Source organism: Ceratotherium simum, unplaced genomic scaffold (assembly GCF_057802395.1).
Source record: "Ceratotherium simum simum isolate JZ-2026a unplaced genomic scaffold, ASM5780239v1 HiC_scaffold_43, whole genome shotgun sequence".
Classification (NCBI taxonomy): domain Eukaryota; kingdom Metazoa; phylum Chordata; class Mammalia; order Perissodactyla; family Rhinocerotidae; genus Ceratotherium; species Ceratotherium simum.
The window spans coordinates 1,553,957-1,572,932 of NW_028261259.1; the positions used below are offsets into that span (position 1 = coordinate 1,553,957).

At 45.3% G+C, this 18,976-nt stretch overlaps 3 long non-coding RNA genes and 1 pseudogene across 3 annotated transcripts; all 4 read right to left on the reverse strand.

The window, feature by feature from the left end:
• Positions 1-781: 781 nt before the first annotated feature.
• On the reverse strand, positions 782-4,745 carry LOC147911348 (uncharacterized). Its single transcript, XR_015551032.1, has 4 exons — positions 4,252-4,745; positions 3,975-4,056; positions 3,268-3,370; positions 782-2,665 (listed from the first exon to the last, which is right to left on the reverse strand). It is a non-coding gene; the product is annotated as an uncharacterized LOC147911348 (long non-coding RNA).
• Positions 4,746-6,162: 1,417 nt separating this feature from the next.
• Positions 6,163-14,927, reverse strand: LOC106803930 (uncharacterized). The gene is made up of 3 exons (XR_015551031.1): positions 14,826-14,927; positions 14,157-14,330; positions 6,163-6,633 (listed from the first exon to the last, which is right to left on the reverse strand). It is a non-coding gene; the product is annotated as an uncharacterized LOC106803930 (long non-coding RNA).
• LOC147911349 (10 kDa heat shock protein, mitochondrial pseudogene) lies at positions 11,950-12,465 on the reverse strand (annotated as a pseudogene).
• Positions 14,928-15,042: 115 nt separating the features above from the next.
• Positions 15,043-18,060, reverse strand: LOC147911350 (uncharacterized). The gene is made up of 3 exons (XR_015551164.1): positions 17,874-18,060; positions 17,539-17,616; positions 15,043-15,319 (listed from the first exon to the last, which is right to left on the reverse strand). It is a non-coding gene; the product is annotated as an uncharacterized LOC147911350 (long non-coding RNA).
• Positions 18,061-18,976: the final 916 nt, after the last annotated feature.

Below are 18,976 nucleotides of genomic sequence, written 5' to 3' on the forward strand. Positions count from 1 at the left end.
AGAGTGGCAGAGCCGGGATTTGAACCCAGTGCCTCTTAGACCCCTTGGGCCTGCCTGAGAAGGGCTCCCCCATGCTGAGAGAGGGACCTCTTTTCCCTAAAGTTCTGAGAACTTTTGGTCCTGATGCCCAGAGAGACCTCACTCTGCGGGGGGATAGGCTGGTCCTTGGTACTGGGAGAGCCCACAGCGCCCACAGCTGGCCATTCCCCGGCCACCATACCCAGGCCCAGGCAGACGGAGTGGCCCTGTCCCTTTAGTTCAGTGATGGCTGGAGGCCAGAAGGGTGCAGGCCCCAGGGAGGCCAGGACCCCTGAGCCCGAGGAGGCCACAGTGCAGGACAGTGGTTTGCAATGATCCAAAGTCAGAGAAACAGGGGTCCTAGTCCCTGCTCAGCCTCTTTCTAGCTGGTGATGCAGGTGAGGCTCTCAGCCTCAGTTTCCCCATCTGTACAATGAGGAAATAACTTGGCCTCCTGATGGGCTGTTGGGAGACTTCCCTGAGGAATTGCTTGAGCATCTCTAGCCTGGTGCCCGGAGCGTGTTAAGAGCCCCCTGCCAGGCTGTCACAGTGGTCCTCCAGGGCGCAGGGTCTGGGAAGTCCCTCCTCAGGTTCCCTTCCTGCTGCCCTGCTCCTGGGAACATTCAGCATTGTTTGAGGAGGAGCTGAAGAAGATCCAGGACCACACTGTGTTGCAGGTGATGGAGGCTCAGCGCTGGGAGGACAGCTGGACATGCTCCGTGCCACCGTCCAGGGCTTGTGCTGTGACCCTCTGTGAGCCCGCCACAGATAAAGGCTCCTCCTGTGTGGATCCAGCTTCTGTGGTTTACTCACTTATTGCTTCATTCACCCAGTCATTCCTTCACTCATTCCTTCACTCACTCACTCCTGCACTCATGTACTCATTCATGCATTCGATCATTGTTTCACTCACTCATTCAGCCAATACGTTCTGGTCCCTGCCATGGGCCGAGCACTGTAACTTCACCAGTGAGTATGACCCCACGTGGTCCCTGCCCACCTGGAGCTCACATCCACTGTGTGACCTGAAAGAGGGCTGTCCCTCGGGTTAGCAGGGGTGATGAGCACCAGGAATCCACTTCTGAAAGTAGAGGCCACCCATGCAAAGAAAAGAACGGAGAAAACCCATGCTTGGCACTTCATCGACAAAAAAAATAATTAAAAGTTAAGAAAAATAAAGATATCCTACATTTAACAAAATGTGGGTTCTAATCACAAGTGTGCACTCATTCCTACAACCAATGAGAAGTAATCCAGAGTGGACTGGGTATTTGTAACACATTCTTCCAGCCAATAATAGCATTTCAGTAAACATGTTCCAGGGCCTCATGATTTTCCTAAGGCCTCTGTGATCCTCCGACACTTAAATCTTTCTCCTTGGAAGCCTCTGTCCTGTCACCCTCCTTGTCGAATGGCTCTTCCACTGTTCGGGGGCCTACCCTGCACGGCCACACTCGTCAGTGACTCTCCACGTTGTTTGGACAGGCTGCCCGCATTCCTCCCTCAGCCTCACGAGCTCCTGTTTCTTTGGCAAGGTTGGTGTTTTCACTGGGTGATCACCGGGCATCCTTCTTTGCAGCGGTTTGCATCTTCCCACGCTGTGACTCCTCTGACGACTCCGGGAAGCAGGCCTTTTGTCCCCATCTTACAGGTGAGGAAGCTCAAGTCCAGAAGGCTGGACAACCTGCTCCAAGTCACAGCTAGCGTGGAGCCTCAGCAGAGTTTGGGCCCCAAAGCAGACAAGGATGTAGGGCAAGTGGTTTGTTTGCAGGTGATGGAGGAGGCCCGAGGGAGGCCATGGGGAAGGGAGCCTGGAGGAGGAGAGCCAGTGCGGGGCCTGACGAGGGAGCACTGAGGTGAGCATCCATCCTAGTCCTGTTGGGAGACGAGATCCCACCCGGACTGGCTCTGTCCCCGTGGGTGGAGGGTTTACCCCGGGTCATGAAGGCTTCTGTGCTACAGGCTGGCACAGGCTTGCAGGAGAGGAAGCTCCCGGTGCAGGAGAGAGCCCTCAGGCAGAGAGTGGATGCAGGTGCTCCAGGGGGACACTGTGGGCCTGATGGGGACTGGCTCCCAGGGACTGCAGGGACTCAAGTGGGCTGAGGGAACTGAAGGGCAGCAGCAGCAATGTCTGCAACGGGGGTCTGCACACATGTCCCACACTTATGCCCCCAGAAAGGCTGCTCTGCATGGCATTTCTCCTCCCAGATGCGTAGTTGGCCCAAACCGCCCCTCCACTCCACACTCCCAACTCCTTTCCACTCGTCTCAGGTTACTAGAAATTCAGAATATTTTAGTTGGTGTTGGAGCCCAGAGACTTTTGTTTGTCCTGCCCATGTTCTAACATTGCTGGCTTTTTAAAGATCTCAGGGCTTTGACTCCAAAACAGCAAGATGATGAGGATCCCAGAGAGCTTTCTGGAAGCAAGACTTTATGCTTTGCAATACTGCCATCCCACCAGCTCTTCTCAAAATCCCTCCAGGACACAGACTCACAATCTTGGGTCCTCAGATTGCTGAAAGGATGCGCCTTCAGAAAGTGATCGGCGTGGGTCGGCAGGACGCACCGAATGGTTGAGTGAGGAATTCAGCCAATCCTCTTCCCGGAAAGCCATGATCACACCGGACGTGCTGTCAGAAAACAACCTCTGGGAAGAGACCAAAGACATACAGCCAACTGAGGAGCATTTGAAGCTGAGGGAAGAACAGTGAGAGTCGTGGTGTTTTTGCCCAGGGCAGGTCCCGTCCCCACCCCCTCAGTGTGACGGCCCTGTGAGCGGCGCAAGCCTGAATGGGGGTGGCTTCACTGTCAGAGGTTGCCCACTTGATGTCGCCATGCGTGGGCAAAGCCCGGCCCCTAAGCATTCCTGGAAACAGTAGCCATCTCAGTGGCAAGCTGACGTGGAAGGTCAACTTTGCAGCTGCCTGAGGTTGGATCTAGAACAGAGCAGCGAATCAGCCAGGAAGGTGAGACGGACAAGCACACAATGAGACAGACACAGCGGCCTTGATGGGCTGCACATAACCCCAGGGGGTCTGAAAGGTTGTGTGCTTGTGCAGGCCTGTGCTCAATCAGGTGAGACCAGGAAGATGGGCATTGTGGGGATGCTTAGAGACCTGCCACCAGCCTGGGCCCTGCCCCCAGGTGTTGCTGCCTCCCAGGAAGTCCAAGTTGACTGAGGGGACAATGCCCAGCCCTGTCGAAGGTCCCTGTCCACTCTGGGGCTCCCATGGAGAGAGGCCTTCCCACCTGGAAACTTCTCCCCAGGTCTTCTTCAGAGGCTGAAATGAGGTGCTCTCAGAGCAGAGAAGATGGTGAGCAGTGAGGAGAGGCTCCTGAGGAGTCGGCCCTCCTGGGGAAGGAAGCAAATGAGCTGGGAGGGTGGAGTGGTCCCTGCTTGCTCTGGCCTCAGGCCCCTCGGTGTTCAGCTCCCTCCTGGAGGGACAGGAGCCCAGGGAACCCGGCAGAGCACACCCGGCCGCGATGAGCAACACTCCCAAGGAGGAGGATCTGAGCTCAACGCAGGATCAGCCCAGGTAGGAAGGGAGCCTTTCGCCACCAGGACACTCGAGTCAAGGTCAGTGTGCCCCTGCAGGGATGATCTCCCTGCCTGTTCTATACGTCCCTGTGGACCACTGACTGCTTAGGGACTGGCTTCTGACCAGCAGACCCAGCACAAGTGACAGGACGACCCTTCCCAGATTCCATCACCGAGGCTGTCATTCTCTCTCACTTGCTCTCTTGTGTTCCCTCTTCCCTCTCCCCTTGTTCCCCTCTCTCAGTCTGTCTAACCCCTGGACCTGGGGACATACATGGACGTCCTGAGCTCCCTATGCAGAGGCCCATGCAGAAGAAAACCAAGGGAGTGCCCTGGCCAACAGACAGAAAGGAGCCAGGCTCTCAGTGAAGCTGATCCTGACCAAGCCCACAGGAGTAAGCTTGACAGCACATCTCACCCTGGTCCAGCCTCAGTGGAGGCCACAGCCCCAACCTGGAAGTCGTCATGAGCAGAGGCTCCAGCTCAGTTGTGCAGGATTCCTGGTCCACAGCGATGGAGAGAGAGTGAATATTTGCGGTTTACAGATGCAGGGTGGGGAGCAGTGTTGTCAGAGAGGAGGAGACACCTCACACCATCTCCCAGTTCCCAGGTCTGGCCTGCCCTTCTCCCTCCTCTCCTCCAGGTTCTCTGCAGCCACAGTGCCCACCTCTCTAACCTCCTCTGGCCAAACTCACTTCTGCCTGGGTGTCTCCACACCAGCAGTGCCTTCTCCCTGGCACGCTGATCACAGGTGAGTGCAGTGCTGGGTCCTCATGTCATTCTGGTCACAGCAAATGTCACCTCAGTCAGGCCTTTCAGACCCTCCTACCCAGTGAGACCCCAGCCCTCCATGCAAGACACTCTTTATTTTCATTCCAGTTCATGCTCTTCTCTTTCACGTGTCTCTGATTTTGTGCTTTTGTCCATCTGCCTCCAGACTGAGCTCCTGGTGGGCAGGGACCACTGGGTAGATTTCAGCACCACCCTTGGGCCCACCAGGGCTCCCGGCCCAGGGTGATGGCTTGACACATAGCTGCCGAATGAACAAATAGGGGCATCTTGGATCCCTCCTTCCTGCTTTTGCTCCACTCAGTTGGTGAAGAGGAACACTAGTAATAGGAAGTGCAAGTGGGTCCTGAGGCAGGCGGAGGGTCAGCATGACTTCTGCATGAATCCTCCTTTCCCCAAATTGCTCCAGCAAGGTTCAGTGGGCACCACTGACACAGGAGGCTGCCACCTGATGGCCAGCACAGGAACTGCAGCCTCAGGCAGGGACAGCACAGCACCAGGCAGGCATGTATCTCTTGTGGAGAAATGCCTATCCAAACGCATTGCCCATTTTTCATTGTGCTATTTGTATTTTATTGTTGAGAGGGGAGAATGTATTATATATTCTCAATAGTAGACCTTTATCAGATATGTAAAGATCTGTAAACATATTCTCCCCTTCTGTGAGTCGTCTTTTCGCTTTCCTGATCGTGTCTTTCAACGCACTCAAGTTTTACTTTTCATGAAGTTTAATTGATCTGTTTTCCCTTTGGTTGCTTATGTGTTGGGTGCCACAATTACAAAAACATTGCCTAATCCAGGGCCATGTTTTCTTCCAAGAGTTTTATAGTTTTAGGTCTTACATTTACAAAATCTTTGATGGTAAGAAGATGTAACATTTTTTTATATGGTGTGAGGTAGGGGTTCACCTTTATTCTTTCACATGTGGATATCCACCTGTCCCAGCACTACTTGTTGAAAAGATTATTCCCTCCTCATTGTCTTGGCATCTCAAATAATTCTAGAATCTGTGGTTGTTGCAGGTGGTGTGACTTACAGTTCCTTAGAATTTTTCTTTACATGAAGGTTGCTTTTCTCTGGCCTTGTGGACTTTCACCCACTGCATATGTAGACTGATCATTAGCGAAATAATCATATCAGGTATTTGGACTAGTTTTTTCTTTGCTTGCGGTGGGTATGTAAGTCCACACCCTGTTACTCCCTGATGGCTGGGTGGACCACATTGCACCATTGTTCTGGCCTGGATTATCGCTGTATCCTTCTAACTGGTTTCTCTGCCTCTATATTTGACCCGCAATCTATCCTCAATGCACCAATTGGAGTGACGCTTTAAAACCAGATGTCACACCCTGACATTGTGAAATCTCTCAAGGGGCTCTCCATTTCTCTCAGGGGGAAAGTTCAAGTCCTTATGATGGACCTCAAGCCCAATACAGTTGGTCCCACACTCTCTGACATCATCTTTGGCCAGTCATCCCCTGTACCATTTGCTCCAGTCCCTCTGCCCTCCATTATGCTCCTGGTACATGCCAGGCACTCTCCCACCTGTAGATTTGTACTCTATGTTCCTTCCACTTGGAATCCTCTTCCACATGATGATTTCATGCCTCATCTTCTTCACTACCTTTAATTCTGTGTTCAAATGTCATCTTGGTGAGGCTGTATTGACCATGTCATTTAAAATATAAACTATCCTCTTGTCCTGACACTCCCTATCCAACTTGTTCCCCTTTCATTTTTCCCTTAGCACTAACACCCTATAAAATAATATATAATGATAAGAATCAGTGTTCAATCAGGACACGGAAACCAACCAATAGATTGAGCAGGGACAGTTTATATAATGAACAATTAACCATAAACCTTTAAAGGGAACTATAGAGAATAGCCCAGAATTACAGTAGAGTAGTTAAGAAAGAAACAAATTTGGGAGAGGACCACCTCGCCAAGGCTGCCTTCAGGCCTTGTTGGAGAAGGAATGATTGCAGCACAGGGATGGTGGAGAAGATTGTCATGTTTCCCAAGGCCAGTACCAGTCCCTGGTCAGGGCAGAGCTCAGCAGGTAGGGAACAGCAGGCTGAGACTGGCAAACAGGAAAGCCCTGTCCCCTCCCAGGGGCAGGTAGGCTGAGGCTGGGATGCCTACTGGATTCACTGGGATTCCACTTGCAGCGGTGCCACTCATTCTCCTTATTAAGCCATCCAAGGGGATCCACTGAATCCACTGTGGATCACCCACTGTGGGTGAGTCCCTGTAGACACCCCTGAATTGTGCCACTGCTGGTTGTACTGCAGGAGAAAGAAAAAGAAAAGAATGGAAGCACCCTGGAATTAGGATGGAAGGCCCTTTGTCCTAAACCTTCTCTGACAAAAGCTTAACCCCTGCCAGGTGCAAAAGAGAAATGTCTACTGGGTGCAGCTCCATTATTGCAGAACAGACAATAGAGGGCAACACTCTGATGTTGTTACACAGGGGCAATCCATTGATAACTGGCACCATAATTCCCTTATTATTTTGTTTATGTATTCCATGCTTTTACTTCCAACTTGCCTCTATTGCTTTATTTGAAGTAAGATTTTGAAGACAGCATATGCTTGCATCAAGGTTTCTAAAAAAAGGTATTTTGACCCCCCAAAATGCCATTATTAGATCAAAACCACAGAAGAATTAAAAGTACAAAGTAGCTATACTATCAGTATATGCCTTAAGTAAATAGTTTACTGTCAAATTCCTCTTATATAAGAAAGCACCATGCAGTTTCATTTTAATGATGTTAGCCTCAATAATCTAGTATAATAATAAACTCCTTTGTAATGAGTAACTATATAAAATGAAGTTACAATAATTTACAATTTACGTCTGTGACATGACCCAACTACTCTCTACAAGCACCACTGAAATCTTGATTGATGCTTGGCTACCTTGTTCTACTAGAACTAACGGGAATACTTCACTGCCAACAAACTCTGTTTACCTACTGTGTAGTTTATAAGGGTTGAATTCTTCTCTACTTGAAAATCACCATTTTCATCTCTCCATATGGATACCTGTTTATTGGCAGATAGCTTTGCAGCCAGTATAGTTTTTTTCAGGAGAGTCTTATATAAGAAGTCATAAAATATGAGTATAAATAACTTACACTTAGGCAATTTTTCTTTTTCTTTTTTTTCCCTGCTTGGAAAGATTTGCCCTGAGCTAACATCTGTTGCCAATCTGCCTCTCTTCTTTCTCCCTTCCCAAAGCCCCACTACATAGTTCTATATTCTACGTGTAAATCCTTCTAGTTCTTCTACATGAGCCACTGCCACAGCATAGTCAATGAGAGATGAGTGGTGTGGTTCGCGCCTGGGAACTGAACCTGAGACTCTGAAGCGGAGCATGCCAAACTTTAACCGCTAGGCCATCAGGGGTTGCTCCAGGAAATTTTTCTAGAAAAATATTGGAATCAAGATGTATGATTTATTTCTAAAAATTTCCTAACATACTTTAAAACATGAAATGCTCAACATGTTTAAAAGCACTTTACCACTCAGTTTACCTTAACAAAGAGATAGCAAACATTTTGAGAAATATACTTTCAACAGGAAAGTCCAATTGTAGCTTTATGCTTTTGTAGACCACTCCCAATAACGTGGCTTAAAAAATATAACTGTAAGATTCTCTCAAGAAAATGTATTTCATTTCTATAAAAATCGTTCTTTACAGTGTCTCAATGTTTGTTTCCTACTAAGCTTCTCAATGTTCTTTAGGCTTAACAATATAGTAGAATCAAGCTCCTATAATCTAGCTTTTAATCCCACAATACGGAAAGCTCTAGCTCAAGGTCATCAACGACCTCTTAAATCACCGAATAATATTATTCCCATTTTATAAGTGCGAATACTAGGTTTTAAAGAAGTCAAGTTCATGCCCAATATTGTTTAGCTAGTAAGAGGCAGAGCCTAGATAGGACTGACTCCTGCTGTCTGATTCTAAAATCCATAAGCATAACCTCTAGGTATACAGCCAAACATAACACTCTGTATTCTTGCAACAGAATAAATGCATTTGCTTTCTCTTTAATATCTGTAACACGGTTCTTAACTATTCAAATACATTGGTTTCTCCCTTTCTGTAAATGAGAGTGTTCTTCAAAGCACCTTCCTTCCTCTCTGCTCTTCTCTATACATTCCCTCCACTCCCAGTTCTTGAATTCATTTAACAAGCATTTATTTTATTGAGTCCATACAATTCCAGACCCCATGGAAAAACAATGAAAAAAAACCAGTCCCTGGCCTTGAAGGATTTACAGACTACTAGGGGAGAAAGCCCTATAAGCAAGTCCAATACTATTTTCAAAAAAAAAACAAGTTTGAGTCTGCACAAACACAGAAGGCTATCTATGCCACACAGCACGGGTTTTCAAGCCTTTTCTGAGGAGGACTACAGTTTTTTAAGAAATAGCGTTTAAAATTTCCAAAAGAGCACGCAAGACCTAGAACTTCCCTGATCCACTGTCCCCTTCCCACTACAAGCCATGTTTTTTCTAAGACTCTTAAGAACATCGTTTGAAAACCACTATATTCTAACATCTTAATAGTTTTGCCTTTCATGCCTAGGTCTTTAATCCACCTGGAATGGATTTTTGTGTACGGAGTAAAGTAGGGTTCCAATTTGAATTTTTTCCATACTGATATCTAATAGTCCCAGGACCACTTAAAGAAACGCCCCTCCTTTGCCCTCTGCTCTGTAAGAGCACTTCTATTAAAAGAAATCAAGTTTCTGGATACACGTGGAACTGGATTTGGGTTCTCTACTGTTTTCCACTGGTCTAACACTGTGCTAATACCAAAGTGCTTTAGTTACTATAGCTTTATATATAATAAATCAGGATATCTCATAGATCAAGTCTTCTCACCTTGACCTGCTGCTTAAAAAATATCTTGGCTATTCTTAGTCCTTTGTATTTCCATATGTATTTTAGAAAAGACACGTAATTTTGAGCTCTGTAATTTCCTGGCAAACTGGTAAAATACCCACAAAACAAATCTAGATCAGTGTTTCTCGACCGGGGCAATTTTAACACCCCCACCTCCCACCCCAGGGACATTCAGCAACGTCTGGAAACATTTTTGGTTGTCACAAAGTGGGGGGTAGGTACTACTGGCCTCTAGTGGGTTGAGGCCTGGGAGATGCTGCTAAGCACCCCACAGTGCACAGGACAGCTGCCACAACAAAGAATTATCCAATTCAAATTTTAATAGTGCCACTTTTGAGAAACCCTGTCCCAAATAAATCAAGGGGCAAATTTGCATGGGCCCATTAAAGGCCAGGGAACGTCTACCAAAAACAATAATTTAGTTTTAGAAAAACTGAACTGCCATGTGCCAAATGAGATTTACCCCAATTGATTAAAAAAAAATCATATTATTTGCATAGACCAAAAGGCTTATCTTCCTCTTCTCTACAGCAGGGACATTTGCAGGAAGCTTATTGGAGGGGTTAAGTCTTTAAAATACAAAGTTATAAAGAAACAAGACATATCCAGAAGATATTTAAAAAAAAAAAAGAAACTCATAGAAATCAGTAAGAAACAACCCAATAGAAATATGGGCAATCTAAATAGGCAATTCACTAAAAGGAATATTCAAATGACCAATAAACATATAAAAAGATGCTCAACCTCATTAGTCACCAGAGAAATACCAATTCAAACTCACGAGAACACCATCCATGCACCAGAATGGCTAAAATTTTAGAAGACTGGACATATCAAGTGTTAACAAGAATGCTGAACAACGTAATTCCCATATACTACTGGATGTAGGGAAGGGGTTGCATAAACTGGTTCAACCACTTTGGAAAATGTTGGCAGTCTCTACTATAGCTGAACATATCCATACACTATGACCAGCAATGCCATTCCTAGGGATATATCCAACAGAAAATACTTACCTATTTGCAAAAGAATGAACAAGAATGTTCATAAAAGCATTAAAAGTCTAATGTAGAAACCATCCAAATGTCTAATAACTGCAGAACGGATTAATAAACTGTGATATGTTCATAGAAGTAAATAATATACCACAACAAGAACTACTACTATATGCAACAACACAAATGAATCCCCAAAATACAATGTTAAGCAAAAGTACGCAGACTCAAGAGTACAGATATCACTCCATTTCTATAAAGAGGCAAAACTCATCAATGGTGACAGAAGGGAGGATAGCCAATACCTGTGGAGAGAAAGGATAGTGACTAGAAAAGAGCATAAGAAGGGGCTGTAGGGTGTTGGTAATGTCCTATTTTTATCTAGGTGGTAGATACACGAGTGTGTTTACTTTGTGAAAATTCATCAAGCTATACACTTAGGATTTGTATGCTTTTCTGTATTTAGCTTATATCTTACTAAAGAATTTGCTTAAAAATAGAAAGAATCCAACCCTGATTTATCGCATCTGATGCTTCAAGAGACTATTCTAAACAGCCCAAACTCACAATGATGCTAAAATGCAAGTTGTGTATATATTGACAACTGATTTTTTACCAAGGAACAAAGGCAATGCAGTGGATAAAGGATAGCCTTTTCAATAAATGGTGCTGAACAATGAGATATCCATAGGCAAAATAAATGAACTTGGATCCATACCTCACACCATATACCAAAAATAACTCGAAATGGATTTTAGACCTAACAGTAAAACCTAAAACTATATTTGATAGAAAAACACTTGTATTCAAAATATATAAAGAACTCTCAAAACTTAACAATAAGAAAAAAAAAACAGGCAAAAGTTTCAAAAAGACATTTTATCAGAGAAGATATACAGATGGCTCATAAGCACATGAAAAGACGCTCAACATCATAAGTCATCAGGGAAATGCAAATTAAAACCACAATGAGATACCACACTACATGCCTATTAGAATGGCAGACAAGACTGACCATACCAAGTGTAAGCAAAGATGTAGAGAAATGGGAACTCTCGGACACTGCTGGTGGGAATGTAAAATGGTATAATGTATAAACACTTTGGGTAACAGTTTGGAAGTTTCTTAAAGAGTTAAACATAAGTGATCCACTCATTCTACTCTTATGTATTTGCCCATAAAAAGGAAAGCACATGTCCATAACAAAGACTTACATACAAATGTTCATAGCAGCTTTATTTGTAATAGCCCAAAACTAGAAACAACTCACATATACATCAACACGTGACTGGATAAACAATTTGTAGTATATCCATAGAACAGAACCTTACTCAGCAACACAAAGGAACAAACTGTTGACACACACAACATGGATGAATTTCAAAAGAATTATGTTAAGTGACAGAAGCTAGACAAAATTGGTGTACAAATTGTCTGATTCCATTTATATAAACTCTAGAAAATGCAAACTAATCTATAGTGATAGAAAGCAAATCAGTGGTTGTTTGGGGAGAGAAAGTCACAGAGGGGTGGGAAGGAGGGATAACAAAGGTGCATGAGAAAACTTTTGAAGGTAGTGGATATGTTCACTATCTTGACGCTGACTGCAAGTTTCATGGAGGTACACCTTATGGTGGATGCCATAACTTATCAAAGCATACCATTTATTTTATTTTATATTTTTTCATTTACATATTTTTATTTGGAAATGTTTATATCAGTACAGTGAAACTAAATTTTAGAGACACGGGATGTCATTAGTTTGGATATCATTAGTTTATTATAAAAGAGAGACATGGAAATTATTTACATGATGAAAGATGTCAGTACTTCAGTGGAATGGGCAGCTTCACGTGATGCCATTTCAATAGTGATTCATTTCAGTCTACATACTTTCCAAGAATGTCACCATCTCTAAATAAGAAATAATCCTTGTCGTCTAGAGCTACTTTGGTGCCTCCGTACTCTAGGAGAAGAACTTTATCTCCCACTTTCACACTAACTGGTTGAATCTCTCCACTCTTTCCTTTAGAGCCCGATCCAAGAGCTACTGCTGTTGCTTGCAATACTTTTCCTTGAGATTTTTCTGGAAGCATAATGCCTCCTTTGGTTACAGTTTCGGCTGCACTCCTTTCAACCAAAACTCCGTCAAAGAGGGGAAGAGACTCTCTAAATGCCTGTCCTGCCATGACTCCGGCCGCCTCAGCCCACGCTCCGCTCTAGCGCCGCGTTGCAAGCAGAGACCCGCAGTCCCACCCTCCAGACACGTGAACTTGGGACAAGGCACCCTGCGCGCAGGCGCCGCCGCCTCGGCCCCCCCCTCCCCGCGCGAGGGGGCGGCGAGGCAGCGCGCGCCGCGATTCGCCAGGAGGGCCCTGCACAGGCCCTGACGCGAGGACCCCAAAGCCTACCATTTAAATAAATGCAGTTTGTTTTGTCAAGTATGTTTCAATAAAGCTTTTCTAAAAAAAATACAGGTTGTATATAAATATTATAAACCAGAGTTTCTATAATTAGCTCAAAATCAACTCCATTCATTCACACAACAAATAGTTATCTAGCACCTACTATACGCCAAGCACTCTGCCAGGTTCCAGGGTTACAATGGTAAGCAAACTGACATGGCTCCTGACCTCATGGAGAACACAGTCTGCTAGGGGAAGCAGAGATCAATAAAAGATGCACACAGACACATGGATAATAAACACTTCACAGACAAGTGCTGTGAAGGAGACAAACACAGTGAGATGACACAAAATAACAGGGAAACCAAATCTGATCTAACGGAAAGGTCAGCATGGCTCCCTCAAGGAAGTGAAATGTAAGCGATACCTAATGGAAGAGGAGGATAACAAGTTGAAGATGTAACTTTCCTCAGAAGAGACACTAACACAAGCAAAGGCTCTGAGGCAGAAGAAAGCATGACCCTTTGAAGGAATGGAAAGAAAGTCAAAAGGGCTAAGGGTCAAAACAGTGTAGACAACACTATTGGTCACCTCTCCAGTAACTATTCCATCTCCTCTTCCTCACTCCTAACAGAATCACACTTGGGTTCCAGCAGCCACCCTCCTCCACACATAGTCATGTGCTTTAGAGCAAGATGACTCCATTCTTGGTTTTAGGAAGTGGATACGTTGAGACTTCAGTCAGTCATGGCCACCTCTTTTCTCCCTGCCAGTGATTAGTGAAAGGATGGCATGAGTGAAAGCAGGAAAAGAAGTTAGTGCATGCTCTAAACAAGAGACGGTAGTTTGGACCAGGGAGTTGTCAATGGAGATAGAGATTTGCACGGAGAAATAAGGCAGAGCAACGTGTACAGGATGTCTCCTAGGTTTCTGGCTTAGGCAAATAACGACCAATCTTTTCCATATAGTCAAAGCCAGAGAAATATTTTTTAAAAATTAAGAGTCTTATGTTATTCTTAATATATTTCACTTAAATAAATCTAATTAGAACTATTCAAGGATCACACCTAAAACATATCTCATCCTCATGCAGGATACTGGCTTCAGAAGTTCATGCAAACTTATCAAGAATGAATGAGGCTAACTAGATTTTGTCTTACAATACAAATCAATGTTTTCTAAAATTCTAACTTATAATTAACAATCCTGCCTACAAATAACATCAATTTCTGAATATCATTTATTTTGCCTTGCCTGCTTCAAAAAATGATTTAAGCTAGCAAAATGTCCAAATCAATTAAAAGCCAAGCCAAGAATAAAGTAGTCCAAGGATTTCTGACCACTCTTGTGTTATCTAAAAGTAATTCCAGAGAAATTAGATGGAGGTACCTAATGAATTATGCTCATCAAATTTATCAAATTAGGTCTCATAACAACAGTAATGAAGGTTCCTATTACACATACCAACAGACCCAGGCAAAAATATAACCTACCTTGACAAGTTGATGAAGTGCCATTTCTTTCAGAAGGTGGTGTACTTGGACTGTTGAAATGACGTGAAGCTCCTCGGTCCTCGCCATCGTTTGTCACACTCTTTGAGTGGCACGTACAACGACGTGACAACGGCACTTCAGCTTTTTCGCTTAAGCTTTCATCCGCTGGCTTCCCTCAAAGTGAAAGAACCTCTATTCACAATATTTCTAATTAAACAAACATTCATCATCCTCTGCAGCTAGAGTGAGCAACCACTCGAATTTGCCCAGGATTGGGAGGTCCCCCAGGCTGTAAGATTTTCAGGGCTAAACCTGGGAAAGTACCTGGCAAATCTGGACAAGTTGGTCACCCTATCTGTAGCATCAAATTAGGACAGGAGAGAAACACTTATGCTGTCAGAGACATTTATAGAGAAATTATCATCAATTTACATAACTTACAAAAAGATAATAGTCAAAGATTAATAATGTAATAAAGGCACAACCACTTGAGTATTCGTTTATATTGAGATTCATTAAAATATCAAGCAGGGAGGATTAAAAGAAAGACCAAAAGTATATTCTTAGTTACTGCTATTTCCTTAAATGAATCATTCTGGATAAAAAGTACTTTATTATATTTTTTTCAAGTCCCAATAATCAAGCTGAATATATCAACCAAACACTTACCACGAAGAAGAGCCTGTTGCCACGCTAAAGCACCACAAAGTAAGACTAAGCTGTTCCCACTTCCTGTAGGGCTCTCCACCAAACAATGCGGCTTACTTTTTAATCCTCAGACAAACTATTGACACAGAAACAATAAAAAAATCAGTAAACAATTTACTTCATTAGGGTCTGTCTGCATCACAAGTACAAACACAACAAGCAGTTGTGTTTTCTCCTTGATGCAAGGCCCAGCATGAAGTAGCACGGTCCTTCCTCACCTCGGAGACAGGCTGTCCCACTGCTGCTTCCTGCTCATCTACCAGGACTCCTTGGCTACTTTATCCCTGCTTGTGGGCCCACGTGACCTCTGGATCCTTTTCTGCCGTGAGGAATCATTCCAGTCCCTGTCCCTTGGCTGGCTGTTTATGCGGCTTGTTTCTCCTCTTGTCTGTGTGTCTCTTCTACAGACATGTTGTTCGGTTTGTTTCTGGGTAAAATGGCCTTGAGCAAATGAACTAAGGGGAGACCAGAGGGGAGAATTTGGGCTCGTTATTATCTGTGATGGGCAGACAGTTAAGTTTGGTAGTGGGCCATTACGCGTTCTCAGGTGGTTGTATCGCTATACTGACACTTAAGAGAGGCGGCCCCGGGCCGGCCCCGTGGCTTAGCGGTTAAGTGCGCGCGCTCCGCTACTGGCGGCCCCGGTTCGGATCCAGGCGCGCACCAACTCACTGCTTCTCCGGCCATGCTGAGGCCGCATCCCACATACAGCAACTAGAAGGCTGTGCAACTATGACATCCAACTATCTACTGGGGCTTTGGGGAAGAAAACAAAAAGGAGAAGGATTGGCAATAGATGTTAGCTCAGAGCCGGTCTTCCTCAGCAAAAAGAGGAGGATTAGCATGGATGTTAGCTCAGGGCTGATCTCCCTCACAAAAAAAAAACAAAAAAAGAGTGGTGGCACCTTGTAGTAAGATGAGCATAAGCTGTGGGGTTGAGAGGGAAACGGGTGAGAATTGCAGCTCTCCTGTTTAGTGGCTGTAACCCAGTTACTTAGCTTCTCTTAGCTCAGTTTCCTCATATGTTAAATAGGAATAGTGATGCCTACGTGGTAGAGTTAAGATTAAATGAGATAATATATGTGCTTATCAAGATAACTCAATGTGCTATTGGAACGTAGGTAAGTTTTTAAGACATAATTGTTATTTTTGTTATGATGCTTAGTGATTGTACATGTAAATGTAACAGAGAGGATTTTTATCCAGTTTGAAACTCTAAGTGGTTTAAGTTCTTTTGTACAAAGACGTAAGAGATATATAAAACTGTCATTATGATAAGTATGTAAGATCCTCCCCAAAATTGTAATCAACTGTTACATAGAGATAGTTACTACGAAAAACAGAACCAGAAGGAGGGAGGACACAGGAGGATAAAAAAATATATATATATATGTAATTCGTACACCATAACCCTTGGCATGTCAGATAAATGGGCTCAAAAGTAATGGGAAATTGGGAGAAAGCAGTGTCTGAGATTTCTGCAGCCAGTTCCAACCAGTCAGATTGTGCTAAGTGAAAACTGTCCTTCATGACTTGAGCTCTAAGTTGTACATATTATCTTAGGAGGCTCAGGGGTGGCGGGTGGCGTGTATCTTTAAGATTAAGCATGACTTTGGTAGGAATAGAACTTTAGTCCTAACCTGCACGTAAGGGGGTTGATGATCCCAAATACATTTGGTGTGTATTTTTAATGTGCTGTCTGCCCTGTCTTCAGCAGAGATTCTGCCTTGCTCTAAATTAACAGGCCCCTCTCTGGGGTCTACCCTCCGTGTGGGATCCTCTCATAAGGAGGCCCATCTTGGAAGTACGCCGGAAGCCCCCAGACTTGAGTTCTAGGCTCCGTGGTCCTCGTCCACGAGGCTGTGGCTGCCTGGCCTCACTGTGATGGAAATGGAAGATGAATTATCTTCAGCCTGGCATTTTGTTTTGAAGTTCAAACCAGGATTAGCCGACCCTGGAGGCTATTTTAAGCAAGCGTCTTCATGTGTTCCTTTTATCTTGATGTTTGTCACTAAAGTGTTGGGAAAACTCTGTTCCTATCTGTCATTCATATAAAAGATCTGATAGCCCCACTTCTGATCATTGAAACCCCTCAAGACCTCATTAAATTAGAACTCCATCTGTCCAGATCGGAGTGAAGAAATTCCCTCGCTGCTTCCCCATCACTCCCTCCACCTCCCTCTTTCTTCCTTGGCTCATCTTACATAGATGGCACCCCTAAAGCTTTGGATTTTTTTCAGTACAACTAGTTTCTAACTTGCACATTTGGATTTCAGCCTGCCTTTTCAAAGCAAATGATGGCCACAGACCCCTCGAGCAGCTGCCACAGGAGCTGTGTTCCCCTCTCTCCCCTTTCCAGATAGCTTTCTACTTTCTTTCTGCCCCATCAGCTCGAGGATGGCTGAGAATAACAGTGACTTAATATCTATGGGTTATAACTGGTGATAGGTCCCAGAGCACTTGACGTCTTTCATCTCCTTTAGTCCTCACAGCTCCCACTTTGCTCATGAGAAAGTAGGAGACTTCCAAGGGTTACATCATAGTTCCCAGGTCACATAGCTCGTGACCCCAAATCCAGTGATGGTTTGACTCTAAAATGCTCCCTGTGGGGACAAAAGGGAAGAGCCGTCTGGTCTGCCTCCTCCCCACCTCCCCAAGCCATGGGAATACCTACCAGCAGTTACTTGGGGTTGCAGATAGCAGAGCTTCAGTAAGGAGTATGCGGTACAGTCCCCCAGGCTGATTGCATCTCCTGGGAGAAACGTCACAAGAGCTGAGTTAGGTTTTATGGCACCAAATTCAATGAGATAATACGTGTAAAAGAACTTTGTAAAACTTTTCCAGCGCTTTGTGCTGCGGCCTGGGGATCTAACTGCTTTTCAATGGAAATACTGAATTTTTGTAATATGGTATTTAACATCCTCTCTGGTGCTTTTTAAAACCAATATCCTCAAGAACTATCAGGTCACTTGATTTGGCTTGACACAAGCGTGCATGATCTTTGCTTACGAGAGCGACAGCTTAAGTGTAGTCTCCCTTCACTTCCTGGCAGCGCCCCATCATCTCCATCTGCTGGGGACACCGGGACTCGCGGCTGCTGATGGCATCAGGACCAGCCCCGTACGTGGTCCGTGTGGAGCACCGCGTGTCCGGCCTGCAGCTGCTGTGCCAGCAGGCCATCGCCAGCGCCCTGCGAGAGGACAAGGACGTCAGCAAGCTCACCCTGCCCCCCGCCTCTGCTCCCACCTCTCCACGGCCTTCATCCCCACCATCAAGGTAAAGCCCTTCCACTCTCCTTCTCCTCCTTCCTCACTCGTGCTGGCTGCCTGTTCCCGAAGGCTCGCCAAGAGGAGGGCAGAGACAGGGAACACAGGCGAGAGTCCCAGAGCAGGAGCACAGAGTCACGTCTGCTCCTCTGCAAGATGAAGGTGTGCGGCTCCGCAAAGTCCCACCTCGGTCTCCCACGCGCGCAGTCTGTCCCCAGCATCACCCTTAGTGTCCACAAGAGAGTCACCTTGTGTGATAGGCATTAGCTTTCTCATGGCAGGGGCAGTATCCCGAGCGTGGCTGCCGTTGTCGTCCTGATGATCAGTCTGCCTTGTTCAGTCCTGACTCCCTGGCAGATGCTGCCGTTATCCCCTCTTGAGAAAGCAGGAAACGCGTTCTTAGAAATGAGGGACTTGCTCTGTGGCTCGTTAGGGGAACGGTCAGGATGGGACCCTGTCAATCCCGGGGTCTGCTCTCCTCATCACTGTGCGGAGGGGCGACCCTCACCCAGTCCTCGCTGTCAGCGTCCTCTATGCTGACTGGAGCTTGAGAACTGATCTGTCGCTATGGTAGTATGTGGACTGGACCTGCCTGTGGCTGTTCCAGTGTGGGTTCCCCGTTCCCTCTGGCCCTCCCCCCGTAGGTTGCTTCCTGTGTTCTCTTTTTTGTTCTCTGTCTCTGCTTCTAAGTATCAGATTGACTTCTTGGTTAATTTTTTCCTAAAACATCCGAGTTTTAGAATCTGTTGTGATATTTTCTTCAAGTTGCTTTACACTCTTGGTTCCACACCAGTGATTCTGGACCCTGGCTGCTCGTTAAAATCGCCTGGGGAGTTTTTAGAACAT